Genomic DNA, 18,332 nt, shown 5'->3' with positions numbered 1-18,332 from the left:
TCAAACGGGGCCAATTTAGATCACATCAAAATACTCGAGGGCCGGGCACTAAAATATCATTTAATTTTAGTGTAATAACTGCAGCAGGTTATCACCTGATAGCTGTAGTGACACATAAGATGACATTCAAAAACAGAGTTAACTGTTAACACAGTCTGATGTCACTGTCAGATACCTATCATATATTAAAGAGAGGGGCCATGCTTGGCTCTGGGGCCGGACCTTGGACTGAATGGTAGCATGTAAACTGAATGAATCTGGGTTAGTAGATCAGCACCTACAGTAACAGCACACTCACTGAGATGTACAATATTACACATTCCTATCATGTCTTCTGATGTGATGGTGTGATGTGATCTGAGGTGATGGTCCTAATCAGGATTGAATCATACTGACATGATTCCTAATGATGTGTGATTATATACATTTTATATATATATATATATATATATATATATATATGGGTTTATGATAGAAGCACTTTAACATATATCACACACACACACACACACACATATATATACACACATATTATATATATATATATATATATATATAAATAATATGTGTGTGTATATATATATATATATATATATATATATATATATATATATATATATATAATATGTAATCTATATAATCACACACACACACACATATATATATATATATATATATATATATATATATGTGTGTGTGTGTGTGTGTGTGATATATGTTAAAGTGCTTCTATCAACCAGGAAAATCAGCGATTACAATCCACAACAAACTAGATGGAAAAAAAACCCATATGTGTTAGCACTTTAGGTCATAGGTCATTGCTTTTTTAACAGTGTTTTTGTTGGAACAGATGTAGTGCTGGCGTTTTGATAAAAAGACTTTTGTTTCGATTTGGGTCATGCAATGAATTGATGTGCTTATCTGTTTGTACAGACAGAGGTGAAGAGTTTTGGAAAAATGAACTTTTTAGTGAATAAAGTTTATTGGTAGTTGTAAAAAAAAAACCACTGTATATAAAGAAACAGCTGAAAACACAACATCTGTAACATTGTTTAGTCCTGGTGGTGCTATATTCTGAATGGAGACTATTAAACTAAAGAAATGGCCACCAGCCTGTGCTTATCACTTGCAAATTGTCTAATTACAAAGCAGGAATGTGATTTAATGTCCCGCTTGAGGGCTTTAAACACAAAAGAATCTTACAATTCCAGTGTCTTGTCTCTTATAATGATCTGTTTACTCATAACTTGAACAGGATTCAGGGAGGAGACAAGTAATTACTCACTTGTATGAATGACTGGAGATCTTAGAGCAGGGAATTTCTCTTTTCTTCACATTGTCATTGACTGTTTTCAGTTTGGTACAAATGCAGTTCTTGTCAGATTATACCTTCGAATATATTATGCAACGATACATCGGTAAGCGCTTTATCCTGGTCAGGGTTGTGGTAGATCCGGAGTCTAGTCTAGGAACAATGGGCACAGGGCAGGAGTACACCTTCAACTAGGACTGGAGTTCCAAGTCCATTGCAGGACATCGTATGCACGCACACACACACACACACACACACACACACGCCATGGGCAATTTAGTACAGTCCACCTATTGGTGGAAGGAAACTGGAGAACCCGGAGGAAACCCATATGGACACAAGTAGAACATGCACAGAAACTCCTGAAATGGATCTGCGAGGTGGCAACGCTACCCAGTGCTCTACTGTACCAACCCCAGTGACCAGAATGCATGCTAAAAAAGTTATGCATGTTATAAAGCCAGGTTTCTCCTTCTTCACTGAGGTTAGAGTTAAGAATCCACTGTAATAAGCCATTGGTTGTATGTGGAGCCCTAATTTGCAAAGCCCTGACTCTTTAGTGTTCTGTGGCCTCGGCATAGCCTCTAATCTCCTGTGACGGTGCTTGGATAGAGAGCTTCATTGTTAGAGGCCCGTCCTGTCAGCACAAAGCAACAACAATCTTCATTGTTTTTGCCACTTTCCTGTGGCAGCTGCTGTAGTAATCTGGCCCGCTTCAGGATTTCCATAATCCTGCTTCTGAATTAATGAGTGTCTAATCTGAGAGGCATTTCTGACCTCTGCTCAGAGGAAAGTGTGGCATCCAGATCGCTGCATCTTGTTTATCTCTCTCAAACTCATAGCAGGAGTATACAGTTGGTTTACACCTCCAGAACTCAAGCACTAATGCTGTTTATTTTTTTTAATGGGACCTTCATGTTTGTTATACGATACTGGTGTCTATAGAGCTACAGACACTTACGAAGTCTGATGGGTAAAACTGAGAGGCGCAGGAGGAGCTTTTTCCCTCAGGCCATCAGACTCCTCAATACGGACATGTCCTCTATACAGATCCCTTTGGACTCCATATGGACTCTATAGTTCACTCTGCACCACACTGAAACTCCGCACACTGTACACTGCACTTTGCACCCACTTTGCAGGTTTTCATTTCATTGCAAGTTATATACTGTATACAATTGTGTATGTGACAAATAAAATCCTGACTTTAGAATCTATAGAAATTATATAAGGATTATGTTGGAGACTCTAGAGATGTTTCCACACACTGAGATGGACATACATGAAGGAGATCTGATCATATTTGGCCTGCTGTTTGTGGCATGAAAAAATATGTCTGAGAGTTTGTGTGAGAGTTTGTTCAATGTGACATTTGCACGTTGATGCAGTGGCTCCATTTGCACCACCCATAGCTAGAATACAACTTGTCTGATCTGCCTTATTTCCTTAAACAACTACTAAGCCATTCATGGTTTCAAAAGAAGGGGTGGATTTGGGTGGGAAGAGCTGGAGGTCTTGTCAATGTTTTCAGTACAAATGTAATTTATCTCGCAGGCAGCAGAGGGCTCCAAAATGACAAACTGCTCCTTTAAGATGACCTTAAATGCTTTTGGGAAGCCAGAGTAGCAACAGCATATACTGCTTTTGAGCTAATCAAAATCGGCAGGTTGCTGGTATCAAGCAGAGTAGTGAAGCAGATAATAAACAAGGTTGCTGAAGAATGCAATTACTGCACGTTTCAAGTGGTTGGCTGCATTTGCATGGTTCTCTCTCTCTCTCTCTCTCTCTCTCTCTCTCTCTCTCTCTCCCATATGTTCACGTCTAGACGCTATGAGGCTGCGGATGGCCTTAGGTGGAAGCTGTGTAGACTTGCTGAATTGTGCTTTATTATCAGAAAGGATCAGATGAGGGTTTGTTGTCTCCAGGATGCGGAGGTGGAAGCTGCACTCCTTCCAGGACTGAATAAATAACAACCAAACAAAGGCTGCCTTCACAGCTTTCAGGCATTCTGAGGTTCAGAGCAGTCAAAAGGGAAGAAGGAGCATAAGAGCCTCCTGAAAAACAGTGAAAGGAGGAACTCGATCATTTGCAAAATTTTACAAGGGCCAGATATAGTCAAGCTTTCTGAAAGCAGAACCTTGTATAGGCAACAGAACCTCTCAAACTTATGGGTTAGCTCTTTTTTTCTCACAGTGTGATTGATTGTGGATGATTAAGGCTAGTTATTGGCAATGTTTTTTTTTTTTTTTTTTTTTCAAAGAAGACAAGCTAATACAAGCTTTATTTAAAAAGTGTCCTCACATTATAAATAGATAGGCACCTGTGTCCCCAGCACACCTACAACTAACCTGTATGATTAATCAGGCAGAAATATATATATATATATATATATATATATATATATATATATATATATATATATATATATATATATATATATATATATATATATACACAAGGCAGCGAGTGGTAAGAGTAACCATGGCACTGGGGTTGCTAAGCTACATGGGAAGGTGAGGAATTTCTCACACACAGGAAATGAGTGCCATGTCAGCCTTCATATGTTGCTGTTTAATATTTGATGAGCTTCCAGAATGCTGTGTTGACCCGTTGAGATATATTCAACCACATGTGTTGTCTGTAGAGTATGAGAAAGAGACTCCACCCAAACATCACGTGAGGAGATGTACATAGATTATGCATTCAACTACCTGTTTTTTAATGTACCCTTGTCCACTTTCTCTTGCTATTTTCATTTGGGAAAAGACATCATCTTTATAAGCAGGTCCAATACTTTACAAATTCATTAGGTGATACATTTAAGAGTAAAAGGATGGTGGCAGTATACTGTAGTATGCCCAGATAAAAAAGTTGACTGTTAAGGCTCTGTGTTACTAATCAGAAGGTTAGGGGTTCAGGCCCCAGCACCGCTGGGCCCTTGAGCAACGCCCTTAACCCTGTCTGATCTAGCTGTATCATCTCTGACCTCAGGTTCCTGACCAGAAATTTGGGATTCAATCACAGCACCACAAGCCACTCTCTTGAGAAAAGCCCTTAACCCTCTCTGCTCCAGGGGCACCATATCATGGTCTGACCCCAACTTCCTAACAAGCTGGGATATACAAAGAAAAGAATTTCACTGTGCTGTAAAGTATATTTGACAAATAATGGTGGGGGAAATAATAAATGCATTAGCTAGCTCAACAGGCAAGTGAAAACTCTAATATGCTGACCACTTCTTTGTTTTGGCTGCCTGGAATCCTAAACGACTAGGCTAAAAATTGGTAGCTAATGTAAAGTAATAACACATGGCAAAAATTAGCTTGTTCATTAGCTTATTAGCAAGTTCCTTAATACAAGGGGACTACGTGGAACGAAGAAGTACATGATTGTGTAACACTGTGTTACATCAGCAAGTCACTGGCTAAAGTTTTGACTGTGAACTCTGGTGTTCTGTCCTGGTATCACATGTTCAACATCTTATTCAGTGCTGTTTTGTCTAGATGACTGTACACAGTAGAGTTACATGGCCACTTTCTGCATGTTTGTGATTCTGAAAAGTTTGTTGTTCATCATCGTTAATCAGATTGTGCCTCATCCAAAGTCTTGATTGCAGCAAGTGGGATTCAGAATGAGTAGCATATGATAAAGAAACAGCATCCAGGTACATCGCACCTCCATGAGGTGTATTATGTTTAAACAGGACCTATATATCAAATGAAAATAGTACAAAAGTATTCTAAAATCCTGTGTTCCAGCCTTTTCTGACTCAGGAATCAGTTCTCCTACCCAGCATGCATTTCCACTGTCTCTAGCATGTCCTAATGTCTTATCAGCTTCAAGGCCACCATTCATCCTACTAACTCAATACTTTCCTGGCAGATACCTAACTATTCCCTGAAAGGTAGATTTGGTATCTGGGCTCTAGAACAAATTGGCAGTTCTTGTGTGAACATCACAAGTAAACCTTTCTTCAGCAGGACACACCATGTCAGGGAAACTGGCCTAAACTACCTGCAGTTGCTGAAGCATCATGGGAAACATGATGATACCCACTGAACAATAGCTTGATGTTTAATCAGTAGGTCACTGTAAATCACCTGCTCACCACTGAAACCGAGCTGATCCCAGGTTCCATGTTCAGTAAGAGAAAGACAGTATTGTGTGGTTTCTTCTAATGTGAGGAAGACAATATTATGCTGTTTCTCCTCATGTGAGAAAGACAGTATTATACCATGTCTTCTACTGTGAGAAGTTCTCAACCAGGCTAAATTTACATGCTCATACACATGACTGCAAACACCCTGAATCCACAGGAAGTAACGTCATGCGTTACTATTCTTCTGGCTCATCAAAGAGACTTGGCATCTCTTCAAATGCCTCAAACTGAAAACGACAACAGCTGCCCAGCTCTGCTGATCCTGGACTATTAAATCTCTCTTCTGTTCTGTAAACTTAGCAGGATTTTTGGATTTCAGGAGCTCTCGCAGAAAGGAATCACTCAGGACACCAACTTAATTTAGGTACATGCATTGCCAACCAATGAGAGCTTTTCTTTTTAACTCTATTTGTCTGTGCATTTTGTATGAGACTTTCATGCTAGATTGGTATCTCCATGAATATTTAACATCAGAAGGTATGCACAAAAACTGGTTTAACTGTGACCTTTGTAAGTGTGTCCTTCTTATTCATTGGGTTGTATTAGTGTATGCTTGGTTAAGTTTGTGTGTTTCCCTGTGTACAATTTATTGCATGTTCATGTGCAATTACAAACCAATGGCTATATCTTGGCTAGATTCAAGTGGGATTGATGTTGGTTAATATAACTTGGTGAAAATTAGAAGGCTTGACAATGAATTGCAACCATACTTTCACAGTTTCACAAAACAAATGTGGACTAAGTACAAACTTTTCTAATATATAGAGCCTATGATTAGTAGACACTAGCAATCTAGGTTTATGTACTAAGGAATTCTCACTTTTAACTGTATGCAAGCTATTTTGTATTTTGGGGATTTTTTTTTTCAAACTCTTTAACTCTTATTTCACATTATCTCAATGTGGGCTGTCTCTTCAAGGTTATAAGTTCATGTACACTTAAAGTCAAAACAAACTCTAGAAGAGAGAAAATGAGAAAAAGCATGAAATTATGATTTCCTCTTTACTATACGCGAGAGAGAGAGAGAGAGAGAGAGAGAGAGAGAGAGAGAGCTCGGCGGGTGAATTCCAATGTTTCTCAACACTCTGATGTTATCAGCAAACTTAGTCTGGCTAAAGGCCATCATGAAGCCTGAATGAATAGCAGGATGGAGAGAAAAGGATGAGAGAGAGAGAGAGGGGGAGGAAAACAGACAACAAAGGATAGGTCATGTCTCATTCTTGCCCAAGTGAACCTTGATGAGTGGCTCCAATGCCTGTTCGCATTCTTTTCCTATTCTTTTTCCTTTCCCATCATTTCTTCTACTCTTGCTCTTCTTCTTGAACTCAGAGACTGAGCTGTCGGTAAACATAATTTATCTGAATTCAGCTCAGCTACATCAGCTGTCTGCTGTGCTGCTCTTCCAAAGCCTCTTCTGATTAATAACTCTCACTTGGCCTCATCAAATACTCTTCTGATTAAAAGCTTAACATCTCCAGGAAGTGGATTCATCAGCTAAGCATTTTCAGCATTTGAGTTAACAAATATAAAGTGGAAGAATCAGCAGAGTAATTAAGGAAGGGAAATTTTCTCAGTGGTGTTATAATATCAGCATATTATGACACATTGACCAAACATATTAAATCACTGGGACTATATTTGAATGAATTATTCAGATTTTGGTTTACTTCTGTAGATCATAGGGATGAATATTAGTGTATTGGGATAGGCTTATGGAGGCATATGTTATGTGGAGTGTATGACTTGCTTAAGGGCTGTATTTGTTTGATCTGTAGTGCACGGATTCTACTTTTTTGATTGTCTGTTTGATACAGAAACCAGAGCTCAGAGTATGCTTAATTCACATCCGATGCTGACATCCTAATAGAAACCAAGCCTGGTCTGTAGGTGTCTTTGTTGTGAGTTCTGAAATCTGACCCCAAAAGGGTCAGAAGATGACTTGAGCTGAAAAAGATACATGATTGTTAAAGTGGTTGATAAAGTCTAGTATCTGATGGATGTTGTGGACAATGTTATACAATCAGCCAATCATGTAGTGGCAAAATATGCAGATATCAGTTATTGTTCACATCAAATGTCAGACTGGGGAAAAATGTAATCTCGGTTACTTTGACTGTAGCATGATTATTGGTGCCAGACAGGCTGCTTTGAATATTTCAAAAACAGCTGATTTCCTGGGATTTTGGCACATAACTGTTTACACAGAGTGGTGTGGGGGGAAAATCACGTCAGTGTTGTTGAGAGAGGTCAGATGATAATGGCCAGTCTGGCTTGCGCTCTTATGGAGGCCATGGTAACTCAAGTAACCACTCTTTACAGACATGGTAAGCAAAAAAACATATCACACCCCACTTGTTTCAGCCAAGAACAGGAATCTGAAGCTATAGCACAGGCTCACAAAAAGTATACAGCTGAAGTTAGGAAAAAAGACCAGGAGACATTTCATGGCTATTATGAATAATTATTGATTGACATAATTTTTTTAAAATATTGATATTATATATAGTTTCCATCCTGGTAACATTATTTGTACAACCTGTTGCATTTATTCTCCACTTTCTTGTTAAAGCTTTTGGACATGTTGGATAGAAAAATATCAACGCCTAATTTTTATAATATGGCTCCACTTCTGTTGGTGTTTGTGAGCAAAACCTAACATATATAAGGATAAATATTCCATATTGTGATAATGTATTAAAATCCATGGTATTTTTGTTGTAACCCTTAGTGAATAGTGGATTTTGGATGATAAAAGTGTGTATGGTTGGTGGTGCCTGCTCCTGCACCTCAGTGTCTGGAACATTTGTCTTTCACAAGATTTTCATCTTCTCTGATAGAAGCTGCCACAATTCTTTAATCTCATAGACAGAACCCTGGAGCTACATAGCATTAACTCTTCCCTGGGATGCTCAGGTGACTTCTCCTGTCATGTGTTAAGGAATAGGAGCAATACGGTATGTATGTGCTTGTGCTCCTCTACAGAAAAGAAGCACAGTTGGCAGGTGTGTGTGTGTGTGCTCTCACATTTGTGAGAGCACACACAAGGATAGCTATTTTTAACGTCAAGGTAAAAGAAAAAATATGTAAGATATATACTGTATGTGAGACAGAAATGGGTGCAGAAAGCTGCTGATTTATGAGCTGCTGTTAATTTCTTCTGTCCTGACAGTGAGAGATTTAGATCCTGCTCTCTTGCTCCCTTTTCTGGTTCTGTGTCCTTAAGCTAAGACAAATTAAACCTATTGCTCAAAATGTCGGCACCCTGTCCAGAGTCAGGTGTAAACCTGCCTTGTGCCCGATGCTCCCTGGGATGGGCTTCAGGTTCCCCATGACCCTGAAGGATAAGCGGTATAGAAGATGGATGGATGCTCAAAATATCAGCTGGTACAGTGTCCAGAAGTACTGCGTAACTACTTTTATCCTAATCAATCTTCAGGGTCGTCATTCACCCACCACTTATACTTCAGGTTTTTAGGAACCCAAAGGCAAAACATTTTATAAATCACATGAAAAGCACCAGAATCACCAGGGCTGGGACTGGGGACACTTATCAGATATCCGCAGAAGTGTGCACTTTCAGCTTTCTGACTCTAGACTGGGCATGGGCACAGTGGACCAGGTGCAGATGACTGCCACAATGCCCACCTTTCTTCTGCTCAGGACTATCCAAATGTGTGACTGCACTCAGGGTCCAGCTGAGGGAGAAAAGACAGCGGAAGAGAGGAAATGAACGATAAAGCAGAGAGAGTTCAGCCAAAGCACTCTGATAGAGACACCAGGCAAATTGGGTAAGTCTCTGCAGTGAATGCGGGTGCTGACTGACGGTGGATTTACATGGTTGTAATTGCAAGCTTCTATATTTCTTAATCAGTGCAGTTTTTATTGGAAGTTGATATATGCAAGGTTATGCCCCAGGCTTTTGTAAAAGCTGCATACAGCATGGCTTCTGTATGTTGATTATAAGGGCTGTAGTTAAAGAACAATTTCTGGTGCAACATTTCCTTAAACTAAATGTGAACATATATTAAATTCAGATATATGGTGAATTCTGGAGACAGTGGGGTATGTATTATAAGGGCAGCTGTGGCTCAGGTGGTAGAGCGGGTTGTCCACTAATTGTAGGGTTGGTGGTTTGATTCCCGGCCCACGTGACTCCACATGCCATAGTGTCCTTGGGAAAGACACTGAACCCCAAGTTACTCTCGATGGCAAGTTAGCACCATGCATGGCAGCTCTGCTACAATTGGATTTGAGTGTGTGTTTGAATGGGTGAATGGAACCCAGTGTAAAGCGCTTTGGATAAAAGTTCTATATAAGTGCAGACCATTTATAATGTCTGTTATATCAGAAGGAGTATTAGATTAAATTAGTGAGGATGACAAATATCTACTGTACACAATATTTATGATGATATACTGTATACACTCTCCCACCACTATAGTAGGAACAGTCTTAACAACTGTGTTGAGTAGAAAAGCATCTCAGAACAAGCCAAACATTGAAGCAGCAGAAGACCACATCAGGATCTTGATTTAGCAGGCCTATATCAGATAACATCAGATAAGCTTCTTCCATTCAGAATTTGCAATGGATATAAAAAGCACATGTATTTCAATATTTCAGAAAGGTATATTGTAACATTCAATATCAATATCATTATAAACTCTCATTGTATTACCAGTTCTAGATTGAAAAGTGTTTTTGTATTGTTACTGTATACTGTATAGGATGAAATATTTAAGGTTTTATTATATATAAATATATAAAGCAGGTTTTATTTTTCTGAATTACGTATGAATCTGCTGTATTATCCACAAGGGCGCACGGTGGCTTAGTGGTTAGCATGTTCGCCTCACACGTCCAGAGTTGTGGGTTTGATTCAAAAAATGACCCTGTGTGTGCAGAGTTTGCATGTTTTCCCTGTGGTGCAGAGGGTTTCCTCTGGGTACTCCTCAGTCCGAAGACATGCATGGTAGGTAGATTGGCGTGTCCATAGTGTATGAATGGGTGTCTGAATGTGTATGTGAGTGTGCCCTGCGATGGATTGGCACCCCGTCCAGGGTGTACCCTGCCTTGTGACCGATGCTCCTTGGAATAGGCTCCAGGTTCCTTGTGACCCTGTTGGATAAGCAGTACAGAAAATGGATGGATGGATGTATTATCGACATGATCTGTATTTTCTCATCAATATATTTTCAGTATATTTAAAAAAAAATAGGACAGCAAATAAATGAGAGGAGAAAAAAATCATTAGTTAATTAATAGTCTATCGGACTAGATGAACACATGCATGTTTTTTGATCTCATGTAAACACATGCGTGCCAGATTGGCAAAACTGGTACGAGAAAATGATCTATTATTAAAAATGGTCCTCTTTGGACAGATTGATTGAAACTGGAGCACATAAATGAGGTCTTTTTGGGACAGAAACATGACATGTGACTTGCTCTGATATTTTGAGATGCAGTGAGAAGGCGAGGGGGACCTGGTCTGGTTCAGAGTGTGCTACTTCCTTATCACTCCTCAGGGGTTTAGGCAAAAGGAATAAAACATTAAATACATAAATACGCAGAATGATGACACTCCAGGTCTGTTTGTGTCTCCAGTTTGCCACATTTTAGCTCCATACCCCATATAGAGTATGTCCAAATAATCCTGCAGTGTAATCAGACTGAAGATTAAAATAAATGTATTATGTATCATTAAAGCCATTCTGCACTATGACTAGGAGCTATAATTTCTGAAAGCTGACTCATAGTTGTCCTTTTTAAAATCTCTTCCGCTCGTCTCTAATTTTCCCACATGGAGATAAATTGGATCAAATGCTGCCCTGTGGGGGCAGATAGAACTCTGTAGGAGTTCAATTAATGCTTGTGATTTTTGCAGAGATTAGATTCTTTTCTAGCAGCGACGAGCTCGCTGCCCTACGCGGCACTGTATTCTATATAAAAGAAGAAATGAGTCAAATAGAAATACATTTAAATCAATTTAACACAACTTATAAATGAGCTTCGTCTAACCACACAAGTGTCATTGTAACGGTTTTTGTTACACTGTACCATTACTCTGTGATTGTTACTATTGATCAGTACAAAGTACATGATGCAGCCATCACACACTTTCTATAGAATACTTACTCTGTTCATATTCAATTCGATTTAATTGTTATTTATATAGCGCTTCTAACAACAGACATTGTCACAAAGCAGCAATAGACATTGCTATAGAAATCTGAATATATAGAGTTGGGGGTTTGATTCTCGCCTCTGCCCTGTGTGTACAGAGTTTGCATGTTCTCCCTGTGCTTCGGGGGTTTCCTCCAGGTACTCTGGTTTCCTCCCCTAGTCCGAAGACATGCGTTGTAGGCTGATTGTCCATAAATCAGCCTGAACTGTCCATAGTGTGTGATTAGATGTCCAATTGTGCCCCGCTATGAGTTAGCACCTTGTCCAGGGTGTCCCCCACCTTGTGTCCTGAGTCCCCTGGGATAGGCTCCAGGCCCCTCATGACCCTGTGTAGAATAAGCGGTACAGAAAATGGATTGGTGGATGGAATAATATCTCCCAGCAAAATATTTGCTACATATCACGTATGTGCAATAATGCCATATCTGTCAATATGGATTATCTGAACAACATATGCATATAATATACATGTCAAATTATACTTGCATCACGCTTTTTCTCCCTCATCTCTCTCCTAACCCTTCTCATAAACCTTATGCACGGCTAAATCAGATCTCCAACCTCAGCAGAGCCGGAGTGCTGTGACACACACACACACACACGTAAGCAGGGCAGCACAGAGCAAAGGTGAGCACCACAAGTGACTGGGCACTTGTCCTACACATTTAAAAGGGCTATAACCAGATTTCACGCACTGCTACTCGTCGGTCACAGCACGGTCTTTTTCATCTCACACTCTAAAGGTCACCTCGGCCTGCCTCTCCACAGTGCTGAGACGGAGCTCATGCTGAGAAGATAAAAGATGCGTGTCCTCATTGATTAGTTGGATTCGTTTATATGGGAGTGTTTGAAGCAAGGCAGCCGTTATCAGACTTCAATTTCAATTTTGCTTCATTTGTTCCTCTAATCTCTTTATATAACAGTCTTGCACACATTTTTATTGTATACATCATGTTACGCATGTGCAGTGAAAATGAGTACGTATTATGAGAACGTGATGCTTCTATGGCATTGTATTTGAATTCTGAATGGAGGCATTACTGTGTAATTTTGATGTGTTTTGACATTGAATCAGTGCAGAGCTTTTAAATTGTGCAGCTCTATTTTAAATTTCATCATGACACATGCCAAAGTGCTCGCCATTATGCAACCTACAGTACTTCTTTCAGAGCAATTTCAAATGATGAGAAAATAGTCAGCGATACCTCTATAAGCAAACCTCAATAGCAGCTTTCATTTAGGTCATTTTGTGCCTGTCACAGCATGACATTTCATTTTCCACCACTGATAACAGGGACAGTGGGATCCATTACGGTACTGACACTCTGACGAAATGTACCCACCTTACCCATGATGCCATGTAAAGGATGGGATGAAAAAATAAAGAGCCTATAACCCCCTGCTCTGTCTGGCAACTAAATGAGACCATCGCCATAGCAACAGCGTGGAACGTACAAGCACTAGGTTTATTCCTATAAGCTCTGCTGTTTTCCCAGGTATATAGCGTTCATGCTACCCTATCTCCCTTCTTACTCACACCCCCACCTCTCTCTCTCCCTAGTCACACTCATTTAAATGCATATATGATCTTTCCTGCAGAGCTTTTTCTTGCATTACACCATGTTGGGTAATTCTTTTCTGCAGCAAAGCTCAGGGCGCTGTGTACATTTGGTTATAATTTGTAAAACTGACAAAGGTAAGATAAAAAACAAACAAACTAGTAAATAGAGCATGTAAACCTTTAAATTCAAATATTTTTGCCTTTATATAAAATGTGTAATGCAGAATTGATCACAGTTTGATCAAACCTAGTAAAGATACTTGAATAGTGTGAAATCTCTTGTATAAATAGCCTTTGTAGAAAATGATCCCAGACTCCTCTGTTCGAGATAACAAAACTAAACACAAGGACTGAGCGGGTTTCAAAACTCCCATCTTGTGGTAATCACTGATGTCTGATGATTCTGGAAAGTTTTAATTATGCTTATGTTATGGTCAGGTTGCCTGTGACCATAGACCATAGTTGATTCATTTTCTATAACAGCACAGCTCTGACAGTATTTTTGTCTGTAATGTAAATGATTGATGATGGTTTATATTGTGTGAATGCACTCCTTATATTTACTGTATGTTATTGTTTCTATAGTAAGAGTGCATTCACAGGGACTCGGATGGTAGATGCTCCACATAATCCAAGCCTAATAATAAACAGATTTATAAAACATGTTGTTTAGAAAAAGAAAAACTCATTATACTCATTGATATGGTAAAGTTTTCAGTAAGGATATGCTAGTTTAACATTTATGAAGGGAGTTTAGGGTGTCAGCGCTTTGTAATGGTCAGTAATTCTGATATGAGTTTCAGCTATTCAGTTTCTCAGTAAAATTTTGAAAGTTGCATTTTTTTGTGAAAAAGGCTTTTGATGGAATTAATGTTTATCGCTGCTATAACATAAAATATAAGTGGTACCAGGATCTAAGTCGTGTTGTAGATTTTATATAACATTAAATGTAACTTTAAATTGTTATAAAGCATGCTATGGTGTTCATGAATAAATTAAAAATTGCAATTGTTGGCAAATCGCTGTGGTATATGAGGAATAAAACACTTCTGGCCATGTTGTTATAGGAAAATAATTATTTTAACAAATACAAAGAAGCAGATCAGTAACTCATTGCTACTAAAAATATGAAACAAAGTTGACACACGTTTGCCTCACACCTCCAGGGTTGGGGGTTTGATTCCTGCCATGGCCCTGTGTGTGCAGAGTTTGCATGTTCTCTCCAGAGAAGGTTTCCTCCAGGTACTCCAGTTTCCTCCCCCAGTCCAAAGACATGCATGGTAGGCTGATTGGCATGTCCAAAGTGAATGAATGTGTATGTGATTGTGCCCTGTCATGAACTGGCAACCTGTCCAGGTCGTACCCTGTCTTGTGCCCTATGCTCCCTGGGATAGGCTCCAGGCTCCCCACGACCCTGTAGGATAAGCAATATAGAAAATGGATGGATGTATGGATGGGTGGGTAATACAATATATCCATTCATTTACATTACATTTACAGTATTTAGCAGACGTCCTTATCCAGAGCAAATTACAGAAGTACTTTTCAGTCTCTATCAAAAACACATCCTCATGCTAGTTCAATAGGTCAGGAACTAAGAAAGATTTTAAGCTAAAACCCTGTTAAAGAGGAGTTAGTACAGAAAGAATTTTTCAGTGTTTGGTGAAGAAGTAGGACTTAATTTTTTATTTGAATACAGAACATAACAACCAAGGGAAGTTGATTCCATGACTTGGTTGCCAGCACAGAGAAAAATCTTCACGCATGTCTTTCTTGTAGCTTGAGGAATTATGGGTAAAGTCACATCTTGCTAGTGGCTCGACGGGAATATGGTGCAGAGCAGGGATTGATATTTGCCTTCAGGTAGATGGGGGTCTTTTTTCTTTTTTCCTTTGAACGTAAGCATCAGTGTTTTGAATATTACACTAATTACATTAATTTGAAATATTTATGTAAAACTTAATTTGATAATAAAAATAATCACTGGCACTCAGTTTTTAAAGGGGATGGGGACTGTCAGTCTGATTGGACACTTAAACACATTACGTGACAACATTTTCATTCTAACCACACGCGTATTTACTAGGTCACCACCTGCTCTGATGGTCATGAGAAAGCCAAGAATACTGCGTTCTTTATATGGAGATAATGGAAATGGGCGTCATAGTCATTGTGGTTGATGTGAAACTGGTAACTCTCATGCACAAAACTCTCACCTGTCTGTGTTTATTATAGTTTTGTGTATGTATGCACATCATTTTTGTTCTCCTGTTATTCCATTGCTTGTTGGTATTGCTTATTAGCTACAAACTTCAAACTATTGAATCAATTATTAAGTAATGCTCACTCAGATTAATATCTATCCTGCCTCTGTCTCTCCCAGGTGCTACTGTGCCTCATCTGATCAGGAAACTAAGAAAGGACAGACTAAGAAAAGAAGGAAAAGTGGAAAACAAGCGCAGACTGGAGAGGGGAAGAGCCAAAGAAAAGATGTGACAGCTGGTCTCTTCCAGCAGAACCCCAGCTACAATGGACAGCTGAACGCACTGGCTAAATCTCCACTCTATCAGGTACAGTCCTATGCCATTATCTAGTGTCACTGAAGACTTGGTGGCTTCTTCATTTGTACACTGTATGACCAAAAGTTTATGGACACCTGCCCATCACACCCATATATGGTTTTTGCCCAAACTGCTGTCGACAATGTCGGAAGCACAGAATTGTCAAGAATGTCTTTGTATGCTGTGGCATTACAATTTCCCTTCACTGAAACTAAAAGGCCCAAACATGTTCCAGCATGATAGTGCTCCTGTGCACAAAGCATGCTCCAGGAAGACATAGTTTGTCAAGGTTGGAGTAGAAGAACTCAAGTGGCCTGCACAGAGCCCTGACCTCAAACCCACTGACACCAGGCAGAGGCATAGTTTCCAGCGGGATGGGGGCCGTAACCCCTCAAATAATCAGAAATAGCCATTACAACCCAATATTTATATTATAATCAACTGAAACATATGTAGAAGTAATATATTTTAACAATTTTATAATAATTATTGGTCACCCGAATCGATTGTGAATTTGTCATAATAAAGTTGGTATCGCCCAACTATTGCCTCACAACACAACACTCAAATTACTACCATTTGTGAGAGCACAGGTAGATTTGAAGATGAAGAAAAGCGCTGCCCAGCAGACTATTTTGCATTGCTGGTCAGAGAGGGACAGTTAAAAAAAAAAAGAAGAAAAAATAAAAAACATACTCAGAAGGAGGTAGGATAATGTGGTGTAATCTAGCAATTTAGCCATAACTATCAATATAACAAGTTAGTGAAACACAGCCTTGTGTTATGTTGTCTAAATGTTATTTATAATAATAGCTCCCATTATTCTCAACAACAAGGTTGTTCACACTAAATGATGTGTATAAGTTTTCATCAGTTACAGTGTGCATTCATTTGGACTGTTATTATGCCCTGTGTAATTTGTTTTAATGGAGCAGTCATTTGATCGTAAATGTTTGTGGATGATAGATAGATAGATTGGACAGATAGATGGATGGATGAATGGATGGGTAGATAGATAGAATGATAGGTAAGCAGAGGGAAATTATGTAATGACACTGCAGCGATAACAAAGCTTTTTTTCCCTTTAAATGTTTTTATTTATTTATTTATTTATTTTTTTAAATATCGGGAAGCATACCCATTCACACTTTAATCCCCCACAATGTTCAAACCAGATCTACACCCATGACCCCAGGCCTCCTCACCCAACATAAGTGCCTGACCTCAGTAATGCTCTGGTGGCTAAATGTCTAGTTGAAAGCCTTCTGAGAAGACTGGAGCTTATTATAACATCAAAGTGGGAATAAATCTGGAATGGGATGTTCAACAAGAACACATATGGGTGTGATGTTCAGGTGAGCACAAACTTTTGGCTATATAGTGTATTTCATTAGTGAATATTAACCTCTTTTTTTTTTTTTTAGCAATAGTGTATTTATGACAGTATATTTAAAAATGGTAAAAAACTAGCTATTAAGGGGAATTGCATATTTTTGAGTCCATCTCACTGCACATGAACATGAACCCAGAGGAAACTATTGAATTAGTGAGTGCGTGCGTGCGTGCGTGCGTGCGTGCGTGCGTGTGTGTGTGTGTGTGCGCATGTGTGTGTGAGTGAGTGAGTGTGAGAGTGATAAGTACAACAAGGTTGTGGTCAGCTACCATAGTTTTTCATGCACACATACATTCAAAAAAGGAAACTAGACACTGATGTGAAAGATGCTTTGCAATTCTGTGGCCTGTGAAAGAACTTGAGTCAGCTCACAATTTCACACTTTTGTTTTAGCTCTGAACTCAAGAGAAACCTGACAAACAGCCATCAAAGTTTTATTTCTGTCTGTATCCAAAAGAAGTAAAAATGTAACTGAGCAAAGCACAGACAAAGCATATTGCCAGTTTGAAAACATGACGTTTTATCCGCTGGAAAAATCAATACATCATTTTGGACTGATGTGAAAAGCAACAGTTTGTGTTCGGGAATAAATACATTGCACAGCTTAATTCATCCTAATGCTGCCGTTCTGCATATTTAGCATGTACAATATAGTTACAGGCATTGTTGTGCACATACTCAGTTAATATGGACTAACAGAGCGAGTTATCTAATGTTGCAAAGGTAGATTTAATTGAACTTGGAGTTAAATTATATTGGACAGGCCCACAAACCTATCGGTCTTCTGCATGCCAAACAATTTGCACTTAAATGGTAATATTTTCACGCCATTACTGTCTGTGCATGCTCTCGGCGTGTATGCATGGGTTTCCTGCAGGTTCTTTTGGTTTCCTGTGACTGTCCAAAAACAGGCAGCTAGGCAGATTGGCAATCCTAAATTGCCCCTAGATGTGGATGAGTGTGAGAAAGTGTGTGTGCATGTGGCTCTGCTATGGCCTGGTGTCCCTGGTGAATTCTCCGTCTTGCTCCCAGTGTTGCCAGGTTAGGCTACAGATTGACTGTGACCAGGAGAAACTGATACTGAGGATGAATGAATGAATGAGTGCATAGTGTATAGATGACAATGAAACTGATCTGACCTATGAAGCGAGCCTTGGTAT

The 18,332-nt window shown here is 39.2% G+C and overlaps 1 protein-coding gene across 2 annotated transcripts in view; it reads left to right on the top strand.

The window, feature by feature from the left end:
- Positions 1 to 18,332, top strand: part of ptprea (protein tyrosine phosphatase receptor type Ea) — an 89,690-nt gene that overhangs the window by 23,606 nt on the left and 47,752 nt on the right. Inside the window, exons 1-2 of one of the 2 annotated variants that reach the window (XM_017484111.3) lie at positions 5,699 to 5,835; positions 15,602 to 15,788. The gene's annotated coding sequence lies outside the window, so the exon portion shown is untranslated. Of the gene's footprint in view, positions 1 to 5,698; positions 5,836 to 15,601; positions 15,789 to 18,332 lie in introns of those variants that run through there. The other variant, XM_017484109.3, reaches the window with a different exon arrangement.

The sequence above is a fragment of the Ictalurus punctatus genome, chromosome 13, assembly GCF_001660625.3.
Source record: "Ictalurus punctatus breed USDA103 chromosome 13, Coco_2.0, whole genome shotgun sequence".
Classification (NCBI taxonomy): Eukaryota; Metazoa; Chordata; class Actinopteri; order Siluriformes; family Ictaluridae; genus Ictalurus; species Ictalurus punctatus.
Note: the sequence above shows the minus strand (reverse complement) of the source record. Positions and strands in the feature narration are given on the sequence as shown.